Here is a 24543-nt window from a genome sequence, read left to right as displayed (position 1 = left end):
GTTCTCTATGTCTGTGAGTCTGTTTCTGTTTCATAGATAAGTCCATTGTGTCATATTTTATTTATTTATTTATTTTTTGCGGTATGCAGGCCTCTCACCGTCCCAGCCTCTCCCGTTGCGGAGCACAGGCTCCGGACGCGCAGGCTCAGCGGCCATGGCTCACGGGCCCAGCCACTCCGCGGCATGTGGGATCCTCCCAGACTGGGGCACGAACCCGTGTCCCCTGCATCGGCAGGCAGACTCTCAACCACTGCTCCACCAGAGAAGCCCAAGGGACGCTTTTTGGTAAGAAGTCGAAATACTAGTACTGAATCCCATTCCTTGCTTCTTGATCTCTCATTCATACTCAACAGGTATATTTTAACAATGAAACATCTAAAAGTATATTAGTTTTGTTATCTGGTGCTCAAAAAATGTCCCCAAGGCCTTGGTTTAGACTTGCCAGTGATTTGTGCTAATGATTTGTGCTTGATAGACCTCAGAACTCCCAGCGTCTAGGGAGAGAGAAAAGCAACAAAAACAGTATCACCATCAAAAGTAACAGCATCAAAAATAATGACAGTAGCATTCACTGGTGGGCATACAAATCAATACCCTGTTTATTAATTCATTAATTAATTTTTGGCTGCCTTGGGTCTTTGTTGCGTGCGGGCTTTCTCTAGTTGCGGTGAGCAGGGGCTACTCTTCATTGTGGTGTGCAGGCTTCTCATTGAGGTGGCTTCTCTTGTTGCGGAGCACGGGCTCTAGGCACGTGGGCTTCAGTAGTTGTGGCACGCAGGCTCGGTACTTGTGGCTCGCAGGCTTAGCTGCTCTGCGGCATGTGGGATCTTCATGGACCAGGGCTCGAACCCATGTTCCCTGCATTGGCAGGCAGATTCTTAACCACTGCGCCACCAGGGAAGTCCCCACTACCCTGTTTAGACAGGTCTTATAAGCACAGGCAGGGCGGTTAGACCTTGGGTAAGTTAACTAACTCCTCTCAGAATTGCGATTCTTCATCTGTAAAGGAGGAAGTATTATTATTACTTCTAATAATAATGAACACTGCCCTGACATTTTTTCTGAAGATTAAATGAATAATGCATTAAAGCACTTAGCACAGTGCCTATTTTATAGTTGCTAGTTATCATCATCATCACCGTTGTACCATTTTTCAGATGAAGAAGCGTGGCTCAGAGATTCAAAAAGCTGGGAAATGGAGGGCAGGAATCCAACAAGGAGGCGCCTGACTCCCGACCCTCTGCTGGTCGACGGCCCACCAGCATGTTGCGTTAGGAAATGTTGCTTTGTGGGAAAGGAGTGAGTGGGACGATGTTTAGCCTTTGGCCAGGAGTCTAGCTCTCACTTTGGGAAGCGGTGATAGGGAGCTGGGGAAAAGCAGTTATTTATAGTCGGGCCTCAGGGATATCAGATTGCTGCCCCTAACTGGCACTCTTTTCTCTGCTGTGTTCCTGCCTTCTCCCAACAGTATTGCCCTTTCCATGTGTCATGGCTGCCTGACTCTAGAAAAATGTTTCGTTAGGTCACTCACGAGGTCCACTTTCTCTGAACTCGCTTAATTCCCTGGATAACTAAAAGAAGGGAAAGGGGAAAACCTACCAGTGAGATATTTCTCCCCTAAGTGACCTGGGTGCTTCGATTGTCTGTGCAACCCTAGACAACTTACTCAGCTTTATTTGTAGCATCTTGTGGGTAAGGCACAGTAAGTGCTCTTCTTGACTAAGAGTCACCACCACAGGTAGAAACATAACATTATAAGCAGTTACTCCAGTCTTCTATCTATGTAGTTCCTTCTCTTCTAAAGAATAAGCATTCATAGTGTGCAACACCCCACCGCTAGCAAAAATTTGGGAGGAGAGATGCTTTTTAAGGTTGAAGATCTCTTTGTGTGGCATCCAATAGATCTTTATTTTGCACTCTTGTCTACTTAAATGTTCTTAGAAAATAAATTTTCTGTAGTATAATCTCCTGGTAGGGGTTGGCGAACTCGCCATTCATTGGTATTTAATCGCTTTTCCCTCTGCGATCCTCCGTTGCATTAGACTTAGCTGTTGGCACGTTTGCTTTCTTCTGCTGGAGCAGAGGCTTCTTGCAGACAAGGATGAAGCTTCCTGATGCTTGTTTGTACCTGGGACAGAGCACTGCTTGGTAAACATCAGAGCACATAGATAGTGGATTGCTGTGGACTAATTTGAGCTTAACCTTCTTGCTGACAAATGAGTGAAAAGGAGAAGGGAACTCGTAGTCTTGGTTCCACAAGACAGAAATAATTTTAGCAAGTCGGGTGCTTTTGGCAGTCATTAATTGACACTGGTATAGGATGTGGAGGGGGTCAAAGGTAGAGGGAAAAGAAGGGAGAGGGCAGAAAGATGCAGAAAGACCTGAAGATGAAAAAGAGGCTAGGATATGGAACATGTTTTACATCACCAATTATTTCTCCCAGTTCCCAATGCCTGTCCTGGGCCAATGTGCTCTGCCATTACTCCAACTACCGATGTCTTCATTTATTTGTTTATTTTTAAAGCTTAATCAAGATAATGTATTTCAAATCAGAAAGAGGTGGGGGCTGAAATGACTTAGCCGGTGACACGTTTGTCACTATTTTTCTTCCTTTAGCCAGATCGAGGTTTCTGGTATTAGCAGGGAGCTGGAGATGGTAAATCTGACTCTCTGATCTCCCAGGTCCATGGCTGAGGGCCATGTGTTTTCTTTCTAGAGACTTCTCTGAAGAGAAAGGAAGGTACAGGAAAAGAGAGAAGGAAAAATAATGGGCGATGAGTAAAGTTAAGAAGAAACATATTTTAAAAAGTGAAACACCAATTGCAATGGATAGATTTGATTCTAGATGTAACGGAGAGTACAGGAGCTTCTTCTTCTTCCCAAAGATGAATACGATTTAGTTGGCTTGTTCTGCGTACACCTGGCTATAGGCAGCTGGGGTCCACTGCCAGCAGTTCAGAGTCGACTCCATCCTGGACCGCAGGGACGATGAGCAATGCAGCCTTCCCCTCCTGTTCCTAGTGTCTTCCATCTGTGTCACTTTCTGTCACTTAGTTTCCAATTTGCTTGAAATAGTTTTATTTACTCTAAAGTAAGATGGTGCTTATGTTGCCAGTGACGGGCTCTGCAGCTCCATCATCACAAAAAATGCTGTCAGCACAGTATTAGAGAATAAAAAGCTAACAGGTGGAAGTCGGGTAAAGCCAGCAGCTTGCACAGATGGCAGTGCAAAAACCTTAACTTTATTCTTCTTGGGGCGTGCTTTGTATTTCTATACTCTTGCTAATGTGGCACGGAGCTACTATAAGCTAGGCTCTTTTGATCCATACTCGTGGGAGAGGCAGCCCTAGAATTTCATTTTAGCGATTTGGTTTCAGCATCTGTTTCATCCTCCCATGAAATCTGTTATCCGCTTTGCTAAGGAGTAACACAATAGGTACTAAAGATCAGTGAACTAGTCCAAAGGCTCCGTTCAATAAATGTTTATTGCTTCCCCTTACTGTGTATATAACACTGGGGTTATAAAGATGATAACAGCACAGTTCCTCCTAGCGTAGCCAAGAGAGACAAAGACAAAGGCAGCCTGGGCTGAGGTTGAGACACTGCCTGTGCTTCATAATATTTTTGGAAGAAATGAATCAGGTGCTAGATTTCTTGAACTCTACCAACAATCTATTTTGGCAAGACAGGTGGGGATGGAAAGCAAATGGGCAAATAGGAAGAAGGGGGAAACTTGGTGGTGGCGCTGTGTTATAATTATAGGAGAGCGAAGGGAACTTTTTCTATTGAAAACTTTCGTACTCATAGAAAATTTAGAAAAATAGTATGAGTTCCCATATACCCTTTACATGGATTTAACAATGGTTAACATTTGGTCACATTCATTTGCACTGTGTGCAGTAGTTTTGAACTATAGAGTGAGTTGCAGACAGGACATTTCACCCCTCAGTTGTTTACGGGCATGATCACACCCTTAAACAATAATCCCATAATGTCATCTAATATAGAACCCATATTCACATTTCCCTAGTTGTCCCAAATATGTCTTTTGTAGATTTCTTTTCCTCCCCAGTTCATGATTCGATCAAGGTTCACACATTGCGTTTAGTTGTTGTGTCTCTTGGTCTCTTGGGATTTCTATTTTTGTTTTGCTTTGTTCCATGACATTGGATTTTTGAAGAATTTAAGGGGGTTATATTGGAGAATATTCCTTATGTTGGATTTATCTGCTTATATCTTCATGAATAGATTCAGGTTAAACATTTTTTGGCAAGAATCTCACAGATAAGTGTTGATGTAGTGTAACAACGTTAAACAGAGGGTTCAGGGAATTCATGGGTGTATATGTATGTGTCTATCGGTATTCCACTGGGGGGAAGGGTTTTAGTTTTATCAAACTTTTAAAGATCCTGTGAGTCCCCGAGAGTTAAGAATTGGGGTAGAGAAGGAGTAAGTCATTATGAGCAGAAGTTAATAGGTCTTCAGTTTACAGTTAAATCTTCTTAAACCATTAGATATTTTGTGCATTTTTAAACAGTATTTTCACTTGTATTTTTTTTAAAGTAATGCGATACATGGTAAAACCTTCGAAGAATACAAACATATTTCAGACTTAAAAGTGTCCTCCTGACTCCAGTTCTCCAAGTCCGCTGTCCTCCTTGGCAAAGGTAACCTGTATTCCTAGTTTCTTGAGTGTCCCTGCAGATAGTCTATATATGTGGGTATGTATACTCTTATATAATTATTTTACACAAGTGGGAGAATTTTGCAGAGGAGGTATGCCATAAGTGAATGTGACTCAAATCAACTGTATATATCTGAAGTGAAAAAAAAAGTCCACTGCATATACTTGGAAAAACAACAACAATAACAACAATGATAATACCCAAACAAAAGAAACTAAAGCAGGAGGAATCAGTGCTGGTGATCTCACCTGCCATTCCACTCAATGCCTGAGCAGGAAATGGACACATCCACCCCTGTTCCTTCCGCTGGACTCACTCTCAGCACCTGCACAGCCTGCACCCAGGGTGAGGCTGCCTTTTATTTTTATTATACTATGGCAACAACACTTAACATGACATTTACCCTCTTAACAGATTTGAAAGTGGGCAATACAGTATTGTTAACGGTAGGCACAGTCCTGAACTTGGTCGCCGTACATTACTGAAAATTTATACCTGGTGATAAGCAACTTCTCCTTTCCCCTTCCCCCATGCCCTGGAACTTCCATTCTATTCTCTGAGTTTGACTATTTTAGATACCTCATAGAAATGGAATCATGCTGTATTTGTCCTTCTGTGATTGATTGGCTCGTTTCACTTAGTGCGATGCCCTCAAGTTTCATCCATGTTGCAAAATTTCCTTCTCTTTTATGGCTGGGGAGAGGTTGGCTTTTTTTTTTTTTTTTCAAATATTCCCTAAATCTAGTTTATTATTTTTATTTTGATAGATCTAATGCTCCAAATCTAATGCAGTCAGGAAGTTTGTGTAAGTTATTCAAAAGCACAGTCAAACATAAACATCAATTGCAAATTACTATCTTAGGAATTAAAAATATAGAGACAAAGGGAGAGTTACAAGTAAATAGTTACAAAAAAGCAATCAGCATATTTTCATGTACCTGTTAGCCATTTGTATGTCTTCTTTGGGAAAATGTCTATTCAAGTCCTCTGCCTATCTTTTCATTGGATTGTTTGATTTTTTTCGCTATTGAGTTGTATGAGTTCCTTACATGTTTTGGGTATTAACCCTTATCAGATAGATGGTTTGCAAATATTTTCTCCCATTCCATAAGTTGCCTTTTCATTTTGCTGGCTGCTTCTTTTGCTGTGCAGGAACTTTTTAGTTTGATGTAGTCCCACTTGTTTATTTTTGCTTCTGTTGCTTGCACTTTCGCTATAATATCCTAGAGGGGTTGGCTTTTAAGACTGTATCTGTCACGCAACATGGCCCCTAACTGATAGCCAGCTTCATCTGATGTGCAACTGAAGAACTAAAAATGCCTTTCAATGCCATAGGAAACACTTGCTCTGTGCAGGATTTACCAAGAGAGGTTTTGTGAGCCCCCAAACTGACATTGCTCCAAGGGGTCTTCCAGGGACCTTTGGACTGTGCAATTCCAGCCTTACTGACTTGAGAGCGAGTGTAAGGTGGGCTCCCCCCTCCTCCTTCAGCTCTGTGCTTTTTAAAAAGTTAACAGGATATCTTGTTGTTCCACACCAGCATACAGAGACCTGCTTTCTTCTTTAGAATAGCTACATAGTAATTCCATTACATAAATGTATCAGAGTTTGTTCAAAACCAGTCCTCTACTGATGAATACTTAGATTGTTTTCAGACTCTTGCTATTACTATTATAATGCTGCAAGGAATAATGTCTCTTTTTATAATAATACATTTTGGGGAGCTTGCATGACCAAGTGACCATAGGAGAACAATTAGAATACTTTTGCTATATTTATTGAAAATAAGGACACTGTTTTCTTTTCTGGTTACTTTTCTATTGAAACCATTTTGACCCTAATTCCTATGATTTTGACTTTTCAAAATTGAGTTTAAAAGATATCAATTACCTTTTTAAAAATCCCAATTAGCATAATTTAAAAATCCACTTAATGGCATTAGGATTTCAAAAGATAGCTTATTATTTCTAGTAGTTAGTGTTTATTCAACAAATATTCCTTGAGTGCTTCTGTGTACCAGGGATAATGTTAAGGGTTTGAGATTTTATGCCTGCTAGTATCATTGGAATTCTGCTGAAATTTAAGACTAAGAAGTATTTATTTGATAATTGCTTATTTATTCCATTAAGTTTATAACAAGACTTTTCTATACCGGTGAAGAAGAAAGGAGGGGGAAAGTAACATATTGATATTTGTATTAAAAATTGTATTTTAAGCTATTTCCAAGGTAGCAGCTGTAGAAACTGGTTTCTTTCTTTCCTTTTAAAAAAAATGACTATATTGAATATTATGGCTTAACGTCAAATGGTTTTGGAAGATTTGAGTGTCCTAGATTCTAGGATGAAGTTTTCAAAATATACCACATTATAAACTATTTTCTGTTCAGCGGTATAGCTAATCACAGATTAAGGCTGTAAATCTAATACACGTAAATGGATACCAGATATTTAATTGCAATTGATATATGCTTCCCTTAACTTTATAGAGCAGATAATTACAGTCTTCATTTACTCAAATAATGTCTATGTATTAAAATTATTTTATTTTAAAGTTTTTGAATGGGTTATACATGCATCTAATATATAATTTAAAACTGGTACAAAAGGCATCTAATTCTGTTCCACAGAGCCAACCAATATAGCCAGTTTCTTCTGAGATGTTCAGGGCAGACCCTGACAATTATATGTTTGCCTTTCTCCCTCCATCCCTTCCTCCATCCCTTCCTCCATCCCTTCCGTCCATCTCTCCCATCAGTTTTAATAACTGGTATGATCAATCCTTCCTCATTCTTCTTTTTATTTTTCCCTAGATGCTTTTTCCTGGCTCTTATTGCTTATTTAGTTTTATATAGGAACTTAAAAATCAACTTGCCTAGTTTGAAAAAAATCCTACTAACAATTTTGGGAGTGGGAGGCCCAATATTCATAAATTAACTTCTGAAAGAATTGACATCTTAAGATGCTGAGTCTTTTAAACCAAAAACATGATATGTCTTTCCATTTGTTTGAGTCTTTTAAAAAATAACTATCGAGTTTATCTTGAGGAATTTTAACCTTTTTGGGGTTTTTTTTTGGTAAATAGAGTGATTTCTTCTACTAGATCTTCCGGATGTTGTTTGTATGTATGAAGACTATTGATTTTTCCATATTATGTTTTTCATCATACTGGAGTCTTCGTTGTTTGTAATAGTTTTTCAGGTGATTCTCTTGAGTTCTCCAGCTAAACAAATATTTTATCTATACATACTTTCAGAACAATATTAAATTATGGTGATGTTAAGTTGTATGGCTAGTGACAACTTATTTCTGTGCACATTTTCAAATAAAGTCTTTCTGGCTAACTACTTAATTGAAAAGCAATATAAACTGTTAAATATGAAGACAAAACAAAACATCCAAACTTACAGTCACCACAAAAACAAAACCAACAACCAACCAACAAAAACTGTTCTCACTTGCAATTGCCTATGAATCAGACTTATCTCAATTTAGTGAAAACAAAACAACAAAATGAAATTTTGAGATACTAAAGTTAAGATTTGTATCACTATCATGAATAAACACCAATTTCAATTTTTTTGTGTTCCTTAAAATTCACCATTTTCATTTATTAATCTTATAATAAAAACATGTAACAGGGCTTCCCTGGTGGCGCAGTGGTTGAGAGTCCTCCTGCCGATGCAGGGGACACGGGTTCGTACCCCGGTCCGGGAGGATCCCACATGCCGCGGAGTGGCTGGGCCCGCGAGCCATGGCCGCTGAGCCTGCGCGTCCGGAGCCTGTGCTCCACAACGGGAGAGGCCACAACAGTGAGAGGCCCGCGTACCGCAAAAAAAAACAAAACAACAACAAAAAAAACATGTAACAAATTTGAACCAATGAAATATTCTAATAACATATTGCTTTTATTATCTGTTGCTTATGTTGTAGAGCCACATGAGATTTCATTTGCAAACTGAGTTTAGTTGACAAGAAAAATGGGAAATACTGGAATTACTTCTCTTGCCTCTCACTTTACTGGCATAGAGCTTATCATGGTGTCAGTGTCAGTAGGTCAATGACCCTACAGTCTCCGTCTTTTGTGCTGGAAATAACTGCAGAGAGGGAATCTTAGACTCCTAGGAGTGAAATTCTTAACAATCCCAATTGTTTGCTTACCTGCAATGAAGGAATTGTTAAGATAAAGCAGGGTGGAACTTGACCTACCCAGGCATATCTTTCATTTGAATATGAAGGAAATGATTCATTGACGCTCAACCAGAAAGACCTTGCCTGGAAAACACAGCTCAGTATTGTGTAATCAGGCATTTGAAAACAAAGTGTACGAGAAAATAATTTGGAAATCAATTCCCATCCTTTTCTCTTATTAGTTTAACTATTTGTTTGCGTTAATAGTAGAAATCGCCAATGTGTTTTGTTTTGCAGTTTATTAAGTGTATTCGCAGTAAACTTGTGAGGTGGTGAGGTAGGTATCATCACTCATTTTACAAGTGAGGAAAGTAAAGCTCACACTTGGCCCAGGGTTGCGTGGGCAGAAAGTGGCAGAGCCAGGAATTACTAAATCTAGGTCTGCCTTGGAGGGGGGAGGGCATGGATTATATAACTACATCTTCTAGAAACTTCTATTATGCTTCGATGGAATGAGCATAATAGTCATTTTGCAGTGTTGCTATAAAAATGAAATGAGAAAATGTAAGTAAAACATCTAGGTCAGTATTTAACATATGCCTGGTTTCGGTACATATTTATTTCATTTACTTTTTAGCTCTTTACTCTCAGTGCCATGTTTATAGTTCTATAGCTATGGCCTTCATCAGCATATTAAAGTTTCCACTGCCTAATTCCCATATACGATAATAGCAAATTAGGGTATTACTATGTTGAATCCTCCATATAATACTTTTCCAGGAATTAACTTACAGCAAGTTTCTTTTGGTATTTTAGTTACTAACGTCTTCCCCCACTTTGAGGCAAAGGGCCAAGAGTATTTTGAGGGGATTAAGATGAACTTATAATTTATTGAATCAGGCCATTAAACAAGAGTTAGAGTGAAGTTACAATACAAAGTGACACATCTAAAAAAGTGTCTAAAAAGTGTCACATCTAAAGTGACACATTAAAAAAAAGTGGGTGTAAACAAAATCATAAAAATCCATTTATCTGCCAACACATTTATGTAAGAGATTACACTACTGGTCAGGAATTTCCTGCTGTATGTCATTTTTTTTTTTTTTTCATGGAACTTTTCAATAGCTTGTAATGGGCTGTCGTGCTTCCTCTCCAGGCTTGGCTCTTATCACTGCCACTCAGATATTCCTTCCTACTCAGTTTGGAATGTTCTGTGACACTTATGAGTGAGTGCATCTATTTTTTAACGATTAGAATGTTGATTTATATCACAGGAGACTCATCATTTCTGCTTCCCCACACACAGGGCTGTGGTAAGAATTTACTCTTCAAGCATACATTTATTATTTGAACCTCCAGGAAAAGGATGCCATAAAATCAAAAGCCACATGTGAATTTTATAAGAAATAATTTCCTACTAAAATAATAGGCAAAGGTAGCAATTAAGAAAATTTTCTGGGCAAGTGAGGAAACACATTGGAGTGTTTCTAATTATGTAGAAAAGACCAAGTAAAAGAGACAGCACTGTGGAGAGAATATTTGATGTGAAGCAGAAAACCAGAGCTTGAGACCGGGCTCTGCCACCTACGATATGAGCACGTGCAAGACACTTAGGGCTGCCCAGTCTCATTTCCTTCAGCTGTAGAAATGTGTACCGTATCATTGCTCTTAATCCCTGATTTATTTTATTAGGACAAATGAAACACTTCAGGAAATCTTAGTTTACAAATGTGGTGTAAAACTACTCAGGCAGCCTTATTTCAATGTGGTTGGATATACAAATTAAATCTGTAGCTATTTCAATGTTTGTACAAGTAATTGGCAAATAGAAAGTAATATAAAAGAAATAAGTAAATGTAATGTTCTCTAACTTTCAATGGAGAAACATGGTTTTATGTTTTATCTTAAAAAAATAGATTCACCAGTAGCTGACTCAGTGAATTACTTAGGCCCCTAAACCTCAACCAACTTCAATCTTCTTTTCTTTTTATCAATTCTGCATCAACAGTCTGCCAGCAAAGAGAAAAAAATTAATATTTTCTCAATATGACTTTTACGTCAGTGGTATCCAACTGATGTCAATTGTATCAAATCAGATATTTGGATCATATCAGATAAATTGATACCTAAGATAAAATTTCAGGTATAAATATTATACAGGCATAAATATATATATATTTTTATATATATATATATAAAATATATATAATATTATACAGCCATAAATATTAAAAAATTTTTTAATGACTTTTCTTCTTGACTCTAAAAATGGGATTAACTTCAGCAGTTAAAACGTTGGTAAATACAGGGACTGTATTGGAAAACTTCACTATGCTAATAGATAAAAGGAGAACATGAACTAGAGACATATATGTTTGGAAAAGAGATGGCAGAATTTTCGATGGCAAAATTTTCACTATCTGTGGGTTACATGATTGTCTACTTGGTAAAACTAGAAAATCAGTTGCAATAATCCCAGAAACAGTAAGAGAATTTAGTAAGAAGGCAGGTTAAAATTAAATACACAAAACTCAATAGCTTTTTTGTATACCAAACATTACCAGTTTAAAAATATAAGGGAGAAAAGAATTCCATTCTCACTAGAACATGAAGTCCATGAGGGCAGAGAACAATTTTTGTTCATTGCTGCATTCCCAGCTCCTAGAACACTGCCTGGCACATGGGAGACAACAAGAAACATTTATTGAGTAAGTGAATGAATAATAACAAAAACATCACAGAATGACTGGGAACAATATTAATATGAAATTCGTAAGGCCTTTACAAAGAATATCATTAAACTACACTGAGGGACATAAAAGAAGACTTGAAAAAATAAAGAAATAACTGGATCTTATTTGGAAGTATTCAAGGCTGTACAGTTGTCAATTCTTCCTAAAATAATCTATTTATTCAACATTAGGCCAATCAACCTGGTCAACTTAATACTCTATTTCATGGAAGAATGGTTGTATAAAAAGAACTAGTGAATTCTCAAGAAAGGGGTAATGGTTGTATGTAGTATGTTTCTCTCAACCAGATAGTCTTTCATTCAACAAATTTTTTTGAGAATCAATTCTGTGCTTGGCAGTGTTCCAGGCACAAAAGTGAATACAAGAGAATAAAATCCTTGTTCTCGTGAAACATCATTTCATGGAACTTAGTTTAGAGATACAGGCAATATGCAAATGACTAAGTAAAATACATAGGATGTCAGATGTTGATGTGTGCTAAGGAGAAGAATAAAGCAGAGACTTCAGAGTGGTGGGGTGCAGGGCAGGGGTGAGGGTAGAGGGAAGCTGCAGTTGTAAATAGGGTGCTTGGGAAGGATCTCACAGAAAAGGTGGTATTTGAGTAAAGACCTGCAGGAGGTGAGTCATGAGATTATCTGAGATATTAAAATCTACAGTAATTAAAACAGTGTGGTCTTAGCTTCAAAGGGCCACGGAAAGAAAATGAAACAAAGTACTGAGTTCAGGAATTTGCCCAAATATGTATGAAGATTTAGTGTGTGATAAAGTGGCTAAAAAGGATCAACTGTTTATAAACGGTACTAGAATAACTTGCAAGCCATTTGGAAAAAAATAAGTTGACATTCTACCCTATACAGACAAAAATTACAAATGGATAAAAGACTTCAGTGTTGAAAAACATACATTAAACTGCTAGATGAATATTTAAGTACATTTTTTTTTAATGCTCTTTGACTAGAGAAAGCCTGCTAAAACACAATCACAAGGTCAGAAAACAAAATAGAAGGTCCACAGAGTTCACCATATAAAAGTTTAGTGTGGCAAAAACAAAACAGAATAAACCAAAAAATTCAAAATCCCCACCCACAAAAGTTACATTTTTTTTTGGAAAAAGAACACACATCACAGAAACACTGAATTTCCTTATTTTCTTTTGTTCACCCTTCCTGAAATTAGTATATACATTTAATGGGATAATGTTTCTTTCCCCTTGCTCTTAGGAGTGCTTAAATTGATAGTACATATTCTAATAAACTGCCTATTGGAAAGCAGAAATGAGGTATATAAAGAGCAAAAATATTTTTTTGCCAACGGCAAAAGTAAAAAGAAAATGAGCACAATTCACAAATAAAGAGTTAGGAATATCCAATAAAAGTGAAAAGATGTTTAACTTCTTGAGTAATCGAAGAATCAAAGAAAGGTAAACTGAAACACATTGAGATGCAATTTATAAGCTGTTGGGTTGCTAAGGTTGAGGAGGATTCATTATGAGAGAAAAAGGGGAAAGAGCATTCTCATTTACTCCTAATGGGAGAGTAAATTTGTATAGTCTTCCTTCAGAACTAAATATGTTCATGCCTTATAAATTTTCTTAGATTTTTTTGCCCAGATATAATTAAACAAGTGATCAAGGACACATGTATGACGATGTTTATCTCAGCATCATTTGCAATAGTAAAAGATTGGAAATGCCCTTGATGTCTATTAATAGACGAATGGTTAAATAAGCTACAGTATATACAGAGTATGGAATACTATGCAATTATTATTTATTTATATGGAAAGACGTCTATAACAAATTTTTGATTAAAAAGCAGACTACAGGGCTTCCCCGGTGGCGCAGTGGTTGAGAGTCTGCCTGCTAATGCAGGGGACGCGGGTTCGAGCCCTGGTCTGGGAGGATCCCACATGCCGCGGAGCAACTGGGCCGGTGAGCCACAACTACTGAGCCTGCGCGTCTGAAGCCTGTGCTCCGCAACAAGAGAGGCCGCGTTCGTGAGAGGCCCGCGCACCGCGATGAAGAGGGGCCCCCGCTCGCCGCAACTAGAGAAAACCCTCGCGCAGAAATGAAGGCCCAACACAGCCGAAATAAATAAGTAAATCAATAAATTCCTACCCCCCCCCAAAAAAAGCAGACTACAACAGTCATTTTAGAAGACAGTTTGGCAGGTTTTTACAAAGCTAAACATGGGCTTATCATATGACCTGGCAATCACACATCTAGGTATCTATCCAAAGGAGTTGAAAACGTACGTCTGCACAAAAACCTACACATGCCTATCTATAGCAGTATTATTCATAGTCGCCAAAAAAATGGAAGCAGCCAAGATGTCTTTCAGTAGATGAATAGATACGTTAACTGTAGTATATCCAGACAATGGAATATTATTCAGCAATTTAAATAAAAAGAACTAACACATCTTAAAAAAGACAGGAAAGACACAGAGGAAACTTTAATGCATATTGCTAAATGAAAGAAACTAATCTGAAAAGCTACATGCTGTATGATTTCATCTATGTGACATTCTGAAAAAGGCAAAACCATGGAGACAGAAAAGATCAGTAGTTGCTGGGGGCTGTGGGAAAAGTGAGGGAGAGATGAATTGGTGGAGCACAGGGGACTCTTAGGATAGTGAAACTGTTCTGTATGATACTCTAATGGTGGATTCATGACACTATGCATTTGGTAAAACCATAAAAGAGTGAATCTTAATGTAAACTTTAGTTAATAATAATATATCAATGTTGTTTCATCAGTTGTAACAAATATACCACACCAATGCAAGATGTTAATTGCAGGGGGAATGGGTGTGTGTGGGGAGGAATGAGTGTATATGAACTCTCTGTACTTTCCGTGCATTGTTTCTGTAAACCTAAAATTGCTCTAATAAAGTCTGTTAGTTTAAAAGAAAACAGACTATGAAGAACATGTAAGTTTGATTCTCTTTTTGTAGTGTGTGTGTGTATGTGTGTGTGTGTGTGTGTGTGTGTGTGTGTGTGTAGGGGAATGTATAGAAATAAACTCAGAAGGACTGCATCAAAATGTTAACAGTGGTATCTGCCATTGGGAGGTTTTCTAGTGATTTTTGCTTTTTAATTGGTGTCTTTCTGTACTACCTAAATATTTTACAGTTGTTTTTATCATCAGGAATAAAAAAGTATTTTTGTTTTGAAGAAAAATAAGATAACAGCAGCAAACTAGAAAAGGAAAACTGACAACAAAAAGAAAGGAAAATTAAAAGAAAGTTAAAAATAATCCATAATCCCACCACCTAGAGATAACCACTATTAGTGTTTAGTATATATGCTTCCAGGCTATGATAAAATATGTACTATGTGAATATATACACATTACATGTAATTTTACAACACAACTATACTTTTCATATAATTTTGTTCCTTTTGTATTAAGCTTACTTTATTAGTGTTAACATTTACCACGCTCTTAAAAATCTTTTGAAAGCATCACTTTAGAACATGTTGCATATTATTCCATCCTAGGATATACTATCACTTCCTGAATACTTAGAGTTTCCCCCCCCCCCCAATATTTTGATGTTATAAATAACATTGTGGATGAACATCATTATATAAAGAGTTTGTATTATGTCCTTATTATTTCAGGACCAAGAATATTTCTAAGGGGATTCATAGAGATCAGTTCAAATAAATGGCAAACAAGGTAACTAAGTCTTTAAGATGGGAAGGGATATGAAGAAACCGTTTTATCCCATCCCTGTTTGCATGGAAGCATTGCCACCAACCAGTTTAGGGCCACATTTTCCTTCTAACCTTAAATTTTTCCAAATGTACATGACGCCTTTATGAAAAGAATCCAAAAATGGAAATTTGAACTTATATACATTAGAAGTGGATATTTGATTTACAAAAATATGTGATCACAGTTCAGTCAAGATACCAAATTATTTTAGAATGATGATATTTAATTTGGGGGGTGGGGCGTGAAAGAAGAGAGGAACAGAAGGTCCTTTGGAGAAACTCATGAAAACTATAGCCCCTCCACCCAAAAAAAAAAGTCCACGTGCAGATATACTCATAGTTTTGCATACCCTGTTGGCAGTGACGATGGTCCATCAGTGTTTCTCAGGTTAAGACCCTATACTGCAGCATTTGAACATGACTCAGGACTTCGGTTCACTCAAGCATTTCAAACAAAATTACTTGTGTTTTAGAGAATATTTTACAAAATTCTTTCCTATTTGAAGTTTCATTCAAGCACCCCAACCTTCTGAAATAAATAAGGGACATAATGTTTATTCTAATTTTAATAGCTGAGAAGATTAAGGGCTCAACTTGAGGTTAAGTGATTGTTCAAGGCCTCCCTGTCACAGAGGGATTGATCCAGGGCTCAGGTCTGTTCTTTTGACTTCGATTCTGTTTTTCCTCTGTTCTGATGGGCCACTCTACTGTACAGGCTTGGGGCTCTCTAGAGTTTAGTAGAATAGTATTTAACAGGGCCTTTGTAGTCTCTGATTTGGTGTCACTATACCACAATATTTTTATCTAAACGGAATAGGTACTCAATCATGGTTTGTTGATAATATTTAAATCTCATTTAGCAGCAAATTCTGGTGTGTTACATACTGTCATACTTACCTACCCAGCTCTACGCAGAGTCAAGATTTTGGTAATTATCTGGTTATTTTGTCGAGGCAGGTACCTGGTAATTGATGTTTTAAAGCATCACTTTTCCTCCCTGAATTACTGGACAGTGAAATCATGGAAAATTAAACAGTAGCCAACATAAGACGTACATATTTGGAGATAGTTAGATTTTTAAATAGTTTTACTATTGAGGTTTTTTTCTTGTCAAATATTATTTATGAAGAATGTTAAGGGCAACCAGAGAGGAAAAATGCCACAGAGAACAATTCCCTTGGGTTGAGTCTAGGAGGTTCATGTTGTATATTAGCTACCTCTTATCAGCGACACCATTTCTTCTTTTAGTAAAACAAAGCAAGATTTCTTTTTATACATTTGACCTATTTGAGTTATTTATTGGTATCAGAGAGGTCGTCCCTGATGTATGTTTATTCATATCTTTTCAGAGTACACGGTACAAAGTTCAAAGTACAAACTTCTTTTGGTACTGAAGGAATTGTCTACAGAAACCTATGGCTTGAGGGTATTCCCTTTCAAGATAATTTTATTGATCATTGTGGATTGGGGGATTAACTGAGTCTGTGCCTAGAGGCCAATTTGGAGGAGGGGACGAAAGGGATGGAGTATAATGTGAATGGGGTACAAGTGGAGGAGGGCATGTGGGCTGTTTGGAAATTGGGGCACGAGAGCAGCTCGAAGGGTGTGAACGCTGCTCCTGAGGTTTCCTGTGCTTTTCCTGCTCTGCGCTAAGTGCTCTGCATACATCTTCTCATTATTCTCCATAACAAGACTGTGAGGGGGCAGATATTATTATCTGTATTTAAAAATGAGGAAACTGGGGCTTCCCTGGTGGCACAGTGGTTGAGAGTCCGCCTGCCGATGCAGGGGACACGGGTTCGTGCCCCGGTCCGGGAGGATCCCACATGCCGCGGAGCGGCTGGGCCCGTGAGTCATGGAAGCTGAGCCTGCGCGTCCGGAGCCTGTGCTCCGCAACGGGAGAGGCCACAACAGTGAGAGGCCCGCGTACCGCAAAAAAAAAAAAAAAAAAAAAAAATGAGGAAACTGGCTCAGAGAGATTTAAGTAAATAACCCAAGTTGTCGCAGCTGGTAAACAGGAGAGTCGGGATTCCAACTCAGGGATGTTTGGACTCCAAGCCTATGTGTGGTACCATGACGCATATGCCCGTCAAGGAACCTGACATTACAGTAATTTCCCCCAATTTGGCTTTGGTGAACTGCCCAGAATTTTTTTTAGCACAAGTGGCACATGCTTCAGTTTATTTTTATTCAAAGATAAGAGTCTGTAGAGAGATGTAGGTGCTTTTGTGGCTTGTTGAAGTTTATTCTGTATTTAGCCCTTGTGTGCATCAGAACGACTTTATGAGTTGAAAATAGACTCCTTAATTCCTGCGTAGGGTTGGGAAAATGTACTCTGTAAATTTCTAATTTCTCTTTTTCTTGGAGTGGGGTAATTTGCATTTATCTCTATTCGTATGTTTTTGGCAGTAACCAAAGACTTCAAGTATTAGACATCGGTGAGTTACTGCATGATTTTCTGTATTGTATGGGAGAAAAAAAGTGGTCTGGGGGACAGATGAGGGGAACAGGACAGAAATGGACTTGTCCTGTCTGAACTTACCTCCTAATGGGAAGAGGCAGAAAATAAATAGTTAAGCAAATAAAGAAACACAATAACAGGCCAAGAAAACCATTATGTAAGAGTCCTTGGGAGGACTCTCTAATGAATGGATAAGAATGATGGTTAACTTCTATCTGTTTCAAGGAAGAGAAGTAATGTTTATTGAGTACCTCAGTTTCAGCTAGCTTATCTGTATTATTTCATTTAAATCTTATAATAACCCTGTGAGTAGGTCCTTGTGAGTAGGTCCATAGATGAGAAAATTTGAAGGTCACAGCAGTCAACTAGCTCCCATTATCCAGCTGGCATATTGAAGAGAGGACTTTTAATTCTAACCTCCTATTTCTTCCTCATTCCTAACAATCTCTCTCTCTCTTTTTTAAAATTTATTTATTTTATTTATTTATTTTTGGCTGCATGGGGTTTAGTTGCTGCGCGTGGGCTTTCTCTAGTTGCAGCAAGCGGGGGGCTACTCTTTGTTGTGGTGCGCAGGCTTCTCACTGCGGTGGCTTCTCTTGTTGCGGAGCACAGGGTCTAGGCACACGGGCTTAGTTGCTCCGTGGCATGTTGGATCTTCCCGGACCAGGGCCCGAACCTGGGTCCCCTGCATTGGCAGGTGGATTCTTAACCACTGTGCCACCAGGGAAGCCCCTAACAATCTCTTTTTAAGTAGGAAAACCATGTATCTTTCTGTCTACCCTCATCTCTACACATCCTCTGTTATGCTATTTTTTAGGTGATAAATTATTTTAGAATAAAGTTACATTTCAGCTTTCCCTTCCCCGTAAGGGCAGTACTCTTTAGTAAGCAAAACACCGAACTTAAGTTCTGGAGAATTACCTTCAAACCACAGTTCTGCTACTTGAGAGCTGTGTGATTTCTGGCAAGTCACTCAACCTCACTAAGCCTCTGTTTTCAGGTTTGACGATCTCAAATTTTGAATGAGTGGGGTATGGCTTAATGAATATTACTACACTTTGCACACTGATATTGCACGCTGATATGACTTCTCTCCCTGGTGATGTGTACAAGGGTTTGTATAACTCAGGTCATTCCTCAGGGTGGTGGCTCAGAGCCCTTGGAGAACTAAAGACCTGAATCCCTGGGTCTGTGGAAGGATCTCCCTTTCCTCTGATTCTCACTCTCAGTAATTTTTCAGGCTGGGGAAAAGTTTGCCTGTGGTTCACTCTGCCCTTGAGGGTAAAGGGGGCTCAGAGTGACTTCAAAGTTTCCTCAGTGAAGGTGGAAGCACCAGGAATGATCATTTTCTTTTTCTTCATCTGCCTGGCTAAGTGTAGCTGTGATAGATTACAGTTCAGGAGGGCAACTACTTTGGAAGAAGCCTGGAAAGTGATTCAATTTCAAGTCACAAGATCAATTATGTAAGGTTCTAGAACGACAGATATTGAGTATTACAGCAGATCCGTGGCACAGGTTCAGAAGGTGATTCAGGATGTCTCTTTCCTTAGACATTAAAGCTCATTACCTGAAAATTACTCAGCCTTGGCCCTTAGGGAAATCTTAAGTGCCCAGCCCAAATGGCATAATCCTATTCGAAATACCAAGATCTCATGATAATGAACAATGTAGAAAGAGAAAGCGCACTTGTCTGGGTTAAAGCTAATCAATTTGATAATTTCTAACCAAGAGCACACATCTCTAGATAACTATATGTCTGTTATATCAGGAATCTGTGGACTTTTAATTGTGTGCTTAGAGCAAATCGTCTCAAGAGAACTAGGCAGTACGTAGAAAAAGGGGAATAAATTCTCACTTCGTAATGTTCTTGCCTATAAATACTCTCAGACCAAATGGACTCCATTTGATGACAATTTCTATTCTTGCCTGCAAATTGGGAATATTAAATCCTACCTCCCAGGGCTGCGATGCAGGTAGCATGAGATCAGGTAAAGACCTCCCATGCTGTTTGGCACACAGCGGGTGTGGAGTGAATGTCACACCTCCCCTCACGCCCTGTTCACTGCACATTTATCTGACGTCTGTTAGGTGCCAGGCTCTGTGCCTTACGAACCGTACGGGAGATGTGTCAGCTTGTCCTCAACAAGCATGTGGTCTAGGAAGGAAGATGAAATGCATGAATAGACAACTCCTCGCGGGGTTTGAGGGAGCCCAAGAGATAGCAACCCTTTTCCTGGCTGAGTTGGGAACTGGGAGATTGGGAGAATGACCCAGGTGGGTTCTGGAGAATGTGGCCTGGATCTGTTAGTGCAGGGCACCCACTGGCCCTTCAGTCGGGCTCTGGGCAGATGTCCCCAGGTGCAGGCACTGGCAACCTAAAGAACCACAGCCTCCCGTGGGAAGCAGGATGTGCAGGAGGCTGGTCCGCAGGGTGGGCAGAGGGTCTGTGGGAGGTGGGCTCAGAGAGGGGGGTGGTATTTCCACCCCATGGAACCATGAGACAGGGGAGAGGTATCAGGAAAAACCCCCAATCAAGTGTACTCTCAATTTAAATTGAAGAACTGACGTTAATACTAATACCTCATTACTGGCTGATTTATTTTCTTCCCCAATCCTGGCTCTGTGTCAGAATCACCTACAGAGATTTAAAAAGTTACAAATACCCTGCTCTACCTGTGGGGATTCTAAATGGGAGGGTTGGGGATGGGGCCCAGACAACTGCAAAAAAAAAATGACCTGGCCTTCCATAGGTCACTCTGACTCATCCAGGGTTTTGACACACAACATTGAGCAATGGTGGGCATGTTTAATCTTAAAAACAAAACAAAATAAAACAAACTATTAGAGAAAGACCAACACTCATTGCATTGTGCTTCTATGAGAAAAACAACTTCAGATTTATTTGATTGTTTGCCAAAACAGGTAAGAGAAGCTCAAGGGAGTCGGCAGATAAAAAGGTTAAGTACTCCTTCTTCTGCATAGTTTTGTGTAGAACCCACAGATTTATTTTTGCTTATCTTTGTTCTGTATTTTGTGTGATCGAAGCCCTCATTTCAAAAGGTGGTCTTCCCGGGAAAGATAAATGGGAATATAACAGATTCTGTTGCAGCTTTACGTAACTTTTAGGGCCTATTATGTGCTACGTACTGTGCTGGGTAATCTCATGTATGTTTCCTCAAGTGAGAAAGTTAGACTATAAATATCGTAGGATTAATGAAGACATTGTGAACTGGTGAGAATGTTCAGGCACCATGACTTTATCTGCACATGATACCCCGTATCACATGGTGATGCTGGGCATGTACACATCACTGAATACACGGAAAACTGGTTCAACTTTTTAAACATACATTTGATTATGTATCTTAAGAACTAGAACTATGTAACTGTTCTTACTGTTTCACTCATTAATCCAATTTCTGGGAAGTATCTTAAGGAAATTTTTTTGTAACTAATATGCTATAGGTAAGAAGAGAATAATTACTCTATTTTTAAATTACAGCAACAGTTGGGAATTGCAGAAATATTAATCATTAAGGAAATGATAAGTAAATTATTACATAATGACTTAATTAAATGTTATATCGACCCTTAAAACTGATCATTATAAAGTCTATGTAGCAACGGGTAAAATGCTTATGATGAAATGCCAAATGAAAAACTATGTGCCAGGATATCATATAAAAGTTATTCACTAGCACTGCCAGGGAATGTGAAGGTGGCAAGTGGTTTGTGTGTTGAACTGGCAGAATTTGGAGTGGTTTTTCCTTTGTGGATGTGGTAGACAGATCTTGTTCAGCTTATCCAGCAACCCTTCCCACCCTACATGGAACCAAGAGGGAAAAGGTAATTCCCACCGCTGGCTAATGAACTGGGATGACGTATGCCTGGAGCTGTTGGCAGTTTTGCCCTTTTTTTCCTCTGCCAAATGGAGAACACTTGCCCGCAGTAAGAGATGATCAAAAGCTAGACAGATCGGGAGTCAAAGAGATGGACGTGTGGATGCACAGAGAAAGGAATAAATAGATTGATAGACTCACCTGATGAGTTTGTCATTTATGTGAGCCCACAAAATTCCTTTATAAATCTTATACCAGTTATCCTTCTGTCAGTAACTGAAAGAATTCTGACAGTAGAATTGATTTTAAAAAGTTCTTATTCTGTGTTGGAATTTGTCAAGGTTGTCGTTTGTTTGTTTTTAAATAAACCTTTTGACTTTCTGAAGTCACTGGAACATTTTGTACTTGTGTGTAAATACTGCATTTGTGAATCATTTCCCACTACATTACTGATAGACTTTTATGCCCTATTGAACTGTCATTTCCTCCTGTGTCTCTTTCTCAGCTTTTCCTGCAACATTAGCCACGTTAACTGTTTCCCCACATCCTGCTTCTGACAATAGCTACCCTGAGAATGCTTTCCAAAGGGTGGTCTGAACTACAATGTGAATTCAAATCTGTACAAGGCAGGAATGTACGGGGAATTTTGAAATAAATCAACAAATATTAAATGAGCACCTACTTTATGCCAGGCACTGGGGTTACAACAATGAAAATAAAAGTAGACACAGCCCTGCCCTGAAGGTGCTTCTCTCTGTGGGTGAATACATCTATTCACAGGGGTAGGTGCATGGGAGGTCCACTCTGGGAATTTATTTAGCACTTATTACTCATTTGCTGAATATCTCTGCACAAAGGCAACAGGATAATAACCAACGCTTATTGAACTTTTACTCTGTGCCATACCTATATACACAAATTATTATTTTCTCCATTTACTAGATGAGGAAACTGAGACACAATGAGGATACTTAATGTGCCCAAGTGGCAGAAGTTCATTTAACCCGAGGCAGTCTGGCAGACAACGCTGGCTTACTCAATATTATAAGAAATCTGCTCAAAAAGGCTGGCTCTGGTCCTTAAATCAATTTTTCAATTTTTTTGAAACAAATTATTTAAACATTTTATTAAATTAAATTTTGGTGGTGAAGTTTCCAGATATCTAGCCAGGCTGAGACGAAGGAAAAGTCTCTTCTCACCTTTTTAGACTTTAAGCCATGAGAAAAATGATCTGAAAAAATGAGTCCATCTGTACATTCATCTACTGAGTAAATTTTGTAGGAAGCCCTCAGTTTGGGAAGGGTAGATGAAAAACAAACAAATCCTTAAAATATACCACAGTGTGGTAAGTCCTGTAATAAAGGAATTACAAAAGTGCTGTGAGGGCACTGGGAGGTGGAGGGAGAGGAAGGGGACGAGGAAATGCATGGAACAGTTGACAAGTAAGCTGAGCATTGAAATATGAGTAGGAGTTCTTCAGTGGACGCGGCAGCCGGGTGGGGGTGGTGCTAGAAGAAAGGCTCCTGGGGGAGGATCCCTTCTAAGCTCACTCAAGAGGGTCTTGAGAATTGCAAGTGGCTCTAAGTGCAGAACTAGAAAGATAGGTGGAAGCTGTGCAAGCTAAGGGAAAGCACTTGGACTTATCTTTGAGGTCAGGTGTATATAAACTGTTTCAACTGCATACACTTATGAGTAAAAGTAACTTGAGCATGTACTCTTCAAATAGGTAGTTCTTTAATAATTTATATGGACATTTAGTTACTTATATACATGAACTCTCATACTAGCTTGTTATATATGTTACAAAATACACAGAGGTAAGATTATATAGACAATATTTTAAACTTTTGCTCCCACAAAAATATTATTAAATATTAGCATGAGCAATGGGCTTGAAAATGTTACATGTTTTTGAAAACTTTGGTTAAATACTTTGTGTTACGGTAATTTAAAGGACTGGCTCTAAGTTCACTTTAATTTTTAGGTTTTTTTTTTTTAATTTTGTTTCTGGAATAAATGATAGTTTCTTTTCTTTTTTTTTTTAACATCTTTATTGGGGTATAATTGCTTTACAATGGTGTGTTAGTTTCTGCTTTATAACAAAGTGCATCAGTTATACATATACTTATGTTCCCATATCTCTTCCCTCTTGCATCTCCCTACCTCCCACCCTCCCTATCCCACCCCTCCAGGCGGTCACAAAGCACTGAGCTGATCTCCCTGTGCTATGCGGCTGCTTCCCACTAGCTATCTATTTTACGTTTGGTAGTGTATATATGTCCATGCCTCTCTCTCGCTTTGTCACAGCTCACCCTTCCCTCTCCCCATATCCTCAAGTCCGTTCTCTAGTAAGTCTGTGTCTTTGTTCCTGTCTTATAATTTTTAGTCTTAATCAAAACAAGGTACTTCACAAAGAGGCAGAGTTTCAACTGAAGAAGTGTTTGTTTGGCATGATTAACCAAATCGTGACACTATTTTTTTCAATCTCAAGCACTATGCTTAGGTTGTTCTTGAAATTTAATTAATAACTTTTCATGGGCTTCCTTGGTGGCGCAGTGGTTCAGAATCCGCCTGCCAATGCAGGGGACACAGGTTTGAGCCCTGGTCAGAGAAGATCCCACATGCCGCAGAGCAACTAAGCCCATGCGCCACAACTACTGAGCCTGCACTCTAGAGCCCAAAAGCCACGACTACTGAGCCCATGCACCACAGCTACTGAAGCCTGCATGCCTAGAGCCCGTGCTCCGCAACAAGAGAAGCCACCACAATGAGAAGCCCGTGCACCGCAATGGAGAGTAGCCCCCGTTCACCGCAACTCGAGAAAGCCCATGCCCAGCAACGAAGACCCAACGCAGCCAAAAATAAATAAATAAGATAAATAAATTAAAGAAATATATAACTTTTCATCTTCCCTGATGTCAATCAGTCAATCTTGCAAACTCTTTGGAATGTGTTGCA

At 38.9% G+C, this 24543-nt stretch overlaps 1 long non-coding RNA gene across 1 annotated transcript in view; it reads left to right on the top strand.

Annotated features, from left to right (window-relative positions):
- LOC113613078 (uncharacterized) overlaps positions 1–5680 on the top strand; it is a 9403-nt gene extending 3723 nt beyond the window's left edge. Inside the window, exon 3 of the long non-coding RNA XR_003430078.1 lies at positions 4564–5680. This is a non-coding gene — a long non-coding RNA (uncharacterized LOC113613078). The remainder of the gene's footprint in view (positions 1–4563) is intronic.
- The last annotated feature ends 18863 nt before the right edge of the window (positions 5681–24543 follow it).

This window comes from Aethalodelphis obliquidens, unplaced genomic scaffold (genome assembly GCF_003676395.1).
Source record: "Aethalodelphis obliquidens isolate GAN/ISIS:26980383/991018 unplaced genomic scaffold, ASM367639v1 scaffold84, whole genome shotgun sequence".
NCBI classification, from domain to species: domain Eukaryota; kingdom Metazoa; phylum Chordata; class Mammalia; order Artiodactyla; family Delphinidae; genus Aethalodelphis; species Aethalodelphis obliquidens.
The sequence above is the reverse complement of the archived record's forward strand: the minus strand, read 5'-3'. Positions and strand labels throughout refer to the sequence as shown.